At 38.8% G+C, this 6,907-nt stretch overlaps 1 protein-coding gene across 2 annotated transcripts in view; it reads right to left on the minus strand.

Moving 5' to 3' along the window:
- Positions 1-367, minus strand: part of lmna (lamin A) — a 39,497-nt gene extending 39,130 nt beyond the window's left edge. For both annotated transcript variants that reach the window (XM_044358160.1, XM_044358159.1), the window contains exon 1: positions 139-367. The gene's annotated coding sequence lies outside the window, so the exon portion shown is untranslated. The remainder of the gene's footprint in view (positions 1-138) is intronic.
- Between the last annotated feature and the right edge of the window lie 6,540 nt (positions 368-6,907).

A 6,907-nucleotide genomic window follows, 5' to 3' on the forward strand; every position in this document is an offset into this window, starting at 1 on the left:
CAACATAAAGGTCAGAGAGTTCAACATCCTGCCTGGCTGCTTTCTTTAAAAACAAGAAGAACCCAACAGAATCTATACAGACACTTCCATGGTCGTTACACAGCGACATATTCTTGCTCGACAAACCAAACTTCTTACCTGCTTTCTTTGGGGGCGAAAAAAATGAAGCTTTTCTGCAGTCGTTTGAAACATGTGTCCTCTTCCACGGTCATTATTGACCTTTCAAACTGTCGACAGTCCAGTTAATCATTATATCATCCACTGAGTCCGGTTTTCTTTGAAGAAACTGCAAAGGGGGAACTCCACCGAGTCGAGCCAGCAGCAAACAGCCACCTGCAAATCAACACACTTGATTAGACTGCCAATCTCTGCTAATTACAATGCAGCCTATAGGCGCCACCTGGCGACCATAATTAATGCTTTGGTTCGCTTCGTATCGAGATTATTTTTAGCTGCTGAGGATTTCTAATGAAGGCAGGTGAAGTTTTGGAAAAAAAATAAATAAAATATGAGTATGAGTAATCTCAAGGCCGGAGAGAGAGAGAGAAAAAAAAACAGATTCGTCACAGATCATAATTTCATTTTTTGTCTTCTGAAGAAAATATGGTTGTAATTTCACATCACAATTCAGATACCTGTTATCACAACTATTATCAATATACTTGTCAGTCAGTTGCTTGAAATGACTGAAATAACAGCGGTATTCATTTCACTCGGGATCCCCTGGAGGGACTTCAGGGGCCTCTGTAACCCCACTTTTGCAATGATTGATATACTGACCTGAGCTGGGTTTCACATTAATTGATAATTTAATTAAAGTGGCTGCCAGGGAACGTCATACAACTATTCCTCAAGGCAACTACCAGCACGACTGCTACTATCAAGCTGTACAGATGGCCCAGTTGAATGGCGCGGTCACTTTAATTCCCTGTGATCCCAAACTCATTCTAAATACAAACAAAAACACAAATTAAAAACAACTGGAGTGTGCTGCTGGAGATATTTTATACAGAGCCCTACGTGGATATGCTCATTATGTAACAGCCGAGCATGAATTTTACATGACCTATGTTAGAGAGCTGTAAATGATTTGTTTACATTCATAACAGTCATAAATGATGGAACAGGACTGTGGGTCACTCAGAGGCATCATGATCTCTATGAAAACAAGGCCCGACAATATATGTGTGATTATACTTGTAGCCAACTGTGGTACTAATACTGCACCTTCAGGGCAGTATTAGTAACTGTAACTCTAAAGAAATGATTATATAATCCAACTAAGGTGTACATACTTTGATGCTTTGCTACAAAATTGTAACCTTTAAAATGGGACAGATGCTCTATGTCCCATTTGAGGAACCAACACAGCAAAAAGTACCTGAAGTACCAGAGGGCACATTTGTCTGATGTTGTTGATGATGTGGTCTAAAAAAAAATCAGTCTTCAAATCCACCTGGATGATACATTGAGGTGGAAGAAATATTCTGATTCTTTTATAAAAGCATCAGTATCACAATATAAACATTTAAATGACATATAAAAGTGCAAAATTTAAAAAAAAAAAAGTACTATAATCTAAATTTACTTTAAGTATTAATGTAAAAGTTAAAATAAAAGTATGATTATACTGAATTATACTGATATATTATTTGATTATTATCTCTAATGGATTAACATGATACAGCATTTTAATGTTGCAGCTGGTCAACCTGGAAGTAAAAGCTATTCATATTTTAGGAACTTCATTATGTACAATGTGCAAAATTGTCTTTGAGTTTGTCACACAGCATTAAAAACAAGAGAGACAATTCAAGTACTTTCTATGCTGTTGGACAGTTAAATTGATAACAATGCATCAAACTTTGCAATTGATCACATGTTTTAAATCTTTATCTGAAAAGTAACTATTAAATGCAGCTGTCAGATATATGTATGAAGTAAAAAGCATAGTATTTCCCTCTGAAATGTAGCAGAGTCGATGTATTAACAGTGGTGGAAGAAATATGAATACCCTTTACTTAAGTAAAAGTACCACGTTGTAAAATATACGCCATTAAAGTAAAAGTCCTGTACTCAAAACTACTACTACTACAGAAGTATAAGCAGCAAAATGTACTTAAAATATCAAAAATTAAAGTACTCATTATACAGAATGGCCTCTTACAGAGCAATTTATTATTGTATTACTATTACATATGTATTTATGTATAATTTTAATATTGTAGTTGATAGAAGTGTAGATCATTTCAATTACTTTGTATACTGTTGTGTAGTTTATCTATAAAAATGCATCATATTTTTAAAGTGACCATATATTTTATACATAAAATCTTAATATACAAAGTAACTATAGCTGCAAATAAATGCAGAGACGTCAAATGTACAATATTTTTTTGAAATATAATGGAATAGGAGTATTAAGATGTAAAAAATAAAAAATATAAAATAAAATGTAAATACTGAAATAAAGCAGTAAACCTCTATTTGTATCTGAGTACAGCGGTTGAGTAAATGTACTCCATTACTTTCCATCATTGATAATACATGTCTGACAATGACACTGAGGCTGTTAAAGCTTCTCTACTTCACACTTCATCCTCGAAATCAACAAATCTTTAAGTGCATGGGGGACTGCATCATGTGCATTTAGGTGTGTGAGTTTTTATTTCTAACGCGGCATCATAATTCAGAAACAAAATATGTTTCATGAAGATGAGACCCAAGAAATAATTTTACAGTGCAATACTGATCCCATGTCGAAATCATTTTACAGATTAAAAAATGCAATCTTTCATCGTGTAACGAAAAAGTAATATCTGAATCAATCGATTGTTACATTGTCTGCAAGGCATTCAATAAAATGAGAAAAGGATGCCAAGAAGAAAGTGAAGAGCAGCGGGACTCTTTGAGTTCAAAGCTGACTGTGACGAGTGTGAGATCACCACCATACGGGAAGCAAGCGGTGAGGTGAGCCTTACTCATCACTAGGCGTGTCACTGTACAGCATCAATGTGATTAGAGAGACAGAGAGGGGAGGGGTCTGGAAATAGGGAAAGAGAGTGAGAGGGATGACCTAATACCCGTAAAAAGCAATGAAGTCATACTACCTGACTCATATTCCCAGCTGACACCAGCTCCCCCAGTCACAACACCCCTGTTTGTGTGTTTGTTGTTAGAGGATGAGGCGAGAGAGGGTGTATGTGTGGGTCAACAGCTTTGTATGCATGTGCGTATGTCACAGCAGGTGAGGAGCGAATGTATTTGTCTGAGTGTTCGTGTGCTCACAGAGTTTGAAGATGGAAAAAGTGTCGACCTGTTTGTCACACAGAAGGATTTGCTGCAAACACGTTCACATAAACAGAGGTTTTGAAACAATTAGCTGATTAACTGAATAAAAGAGTCAATAGAAAATTGATCAGTGATAATTTTTTAATCAAGTAATGCTTTATCAAGCAGATTTGCAAAGATTTTCTGATTCTAACTTCTCAAATGTGAGAATTTGCTGCCTTCTTTCTGTGCTCTGGTTATTTATATCTTTGGGTTTTGGACTGTTGTTTGGACAAGACAAGCAATCTGAGGTTGACACCATATAGGCTCCGACATCTGTGATTGACATTTTTAACTATTGGTCCACATTTAATAGACTAAACAATTAATAGATTTAGAAAAAGAAGAATTAAGAGCCTACAGCAATACTAGCAACTCTATTAGACTGTACTCAGGCACAGTGGTGCTTTAGGCTGAATGCTAACATCAGCGTGCTAATATGCTCACAATGACAATTCTAACATGCTGATGTTTTGTGGATATAATGTTTACCATACTCACCATCTTAGTTTAGCGTGTTAGCATGCTAACATTTGCTAATTAGGACTGAGGCTGATGGGAATGTCATTAGTTACTTTTGACGCTAGATGGAAAGTCAGGGGTCACCAAAGTTCAACATTCAGCCTGAGGGTGACATGAATGTCTGTACCAAATTTCACAACTATCAATCTATTAGTTGTTGAAGAGAAACTTTTAAAAAGCTAGGGAAAGTTAGGGTATCACTAAAGCCATTAAACTTCATCCTCTGAGGACCATGAATGCATGTATGAAATTTCATGACAATCCATCTGATAGTCATTGAAATAATTTGGTCTGGACCAAAGTGGTGGACCAACTGACTGCCAACAGCCTGAAATTGCCATCTCTAGAACCACTAACAACAATTAATTGACGGATTAATCGGTAATGTAAATAATCACTAGTTGCAGCCCTAATAAACAGCCAGCACTGAGGATAAGATAACACTTTTAGCCGTCTCACACCGACACACAGTAGTTTTCTAACAAGTGTACTTGTGGATCACACTGCTCTCTGAGGAAATCCCCAAGCATTGTAAAAACCCAATAAGCATACCCAATAGGATTTAAAACTTTGTCTAAAATCATCAGCAGTATTTGATTCCTTCACAGAGAGCCTCTATGTTAAGCCTTGTCTTAGAGCGTTTAAACAAAGGTGAGTAACATGCACATAGAGCTTCACTTTTTGGTTGGTGTACTTATTTTTGCTGACCAAAGATGGAGCAGAGTTTGGGAGGAAGGGGCCTCATTATCTGGGTATTTGCATGTTGGTCGACCTGCAGAAAAAAAACAAACATACTGGTGATTCTGAAGTGACTGCAAAAAACATTCAGTTGCTTTATGTATGATGATGATCTTTCCTTTCCGTCGTATTCCACTACTGCTTCTCTATCCCACATTTTCTCTGTCTTCTTAAACTATTTTAATTTTTTGTTTTGTTTGTTTGTGATATTGTATCATTATGTGCAGTCTCCTGCTGTCTTCGCTTTCTCCCTTGAAAACAGTGGGGAAAAAAAAACAACTTACAACAAATAAAAACAAACACAAATGAGAAACAAATAAACAAATACAAGTATTTTAAAAAATGTATTTTAAAACATTCATATTGTTTCTATTTTCAGACACACAAAGTGGCCTCTGCATTTTCTGTTTCACTTGTTCAGCTGATCGATTTCAGAGCTCTCGTCAGCTTATGAGCACAAGATGTGGTATCATTTGCATGAGGTCTTACATCATCCCTGTGAGCCCGTTCACTGTGGTATCAGCACGTGGTGCTTAGCCAACATGTCCCTTTGTGCTCGCAGAAGCCTCATTCAAGTGACAGCGGGGCACCAGAAAAGTCTTGAAAAGGACATCTGGCCATGGAAGTCAAAGGGACGTCCTTTAGGGATTCTCAGACATATCTTTACAGCCTATTAAGCCTGTCCCCTTTTGAAAGACGGATACTGTCCATAGGTGGAAGCAATATTTGCATGGGCTGTTGGACAAAGAGAGTGGTGTGTGTCTCTGCGGCACAGTAAACCAAAGCATCTCCCCAAAGATGCCAGTCAGCCTTTCATCAGGGGAAAAAAAAGAGAAAGGGGACCACTCTGACGACCAGATGGTCAAGATCATTGAGTTTTTTATGTGCAAGTAACATGACCTCACTCTGAATTTCACAAGTATCCTGTAACACACACACACACACACATGCACACATAAGAGCACAAATGACAATTGCAGCCTTCAGCTATAGGCAGTGACCACATCAGGCAGCTGTAGGCCTGCTCAAAGCCAGAGGAGGTTTATTTAGGGTCACAGAGGTTATGTGGCACAGCAGCATCACCAATCAGGCCTCTAACAAGCCACACCAAAACTAACACATCAAGGGAGAAAGAGGTTTGTGAAAGGGGGGAAACACTATCCCAGATCCATGCTTTTTATTGATTGGGGCTCTCGGCTCCCGGCGGACCCGTTTTAATGGAGCCAGACGACCTCTTGGACACACTGGCATGCTCGGTGCACCACTGAGAGGCCGGCCCTTGTGTAGTGCTTGTCCCCATCCCAACCATGTTCCCACCCAATCCTATGGCCTCTCCACTGGGTGGGGTGGGGATTGGGGGCAGACCCCCCGGGCCTACCCTCTGGTCCTTCATGCATCACGCAATCCTGCTCTCCTCCTGCTGCTGTTTTTTATCCATGTTATTGGGTAGAGTGGGGGATGTTTTAATCCTGGCCTCATACCAGGAGTCTCCCTGTGAGTTCTCATCTGCAACACGCCCTTGGGGAACGAACCCCGTCCTGATTGGCACCCAGAGAGCGCGTCTAGACTATGATTATGCATGTAAATATACATGCTCCATCGTTCTGGTACCATTTTTATCACAACAGTTATATTGTTTCTATTTACAGACCGGTGTTTGGAAATTTGTGATTATATTGTTGCTCTATTCTATGTGTTATTAAAAGGCAGAAGGCGTTCTGACTGGAAATGCTAAAATATTCATGCCGAATCTCTCTAGAAGTCACATGCCATGCTCAGTCTGTCGCGTAAGCTCAAATGGAAGACTGTGTGTGTGTTTTTGTTTTTGTTATTAAAGTTGTAACCCAGTTAGTGTGGGAAAACACCACATGGAGAATAATAAATTGAATTTAATGGATGGGGTTAAAATGCACAAATAATCTTCACAGTGAATTCAACACCTCCCTTGGGAGCACAAAGCACACACACACTGACAGATTTCACAGACATTTCATTTAACAGCAATTTATGACAATTTTTATTGTTCCAGGTGCCGAACCCATCAACTTTGGTGTTTCATTGTGTCATTTAAAACACATATGAAGAAGTCTTTATTTTTTTTTAGTGGGGTGGAGGAATAACGAGGACAATGAAGTGGCGGAGCATCTACTGTTTTCTCATAATAAACATCCCCAGAGTTTACCTCGTCATTCAGGGGGCCTGACAGGACACATACTCACTGTACATCCCACTGTGCATATGCACAGATGGTAACAACAGGCCAAGCTTGAGTTAGACTGACACTTTGAGGAAGCTCAAAACATGGACTTCAGTTGTT

This window comes from Thunnus albacares, chromosome 8 (assembly GCF_914725855.1).
Source record: "Thunnus albacares chromosome 8, fThuAlb1.1, whole genome shotgun sequence".
NCBI lineage: Eukaryota > Metazoa > Chordata > Actinopteri > Scombriformes > Scombridae > Thunnus > Thunnus albacares.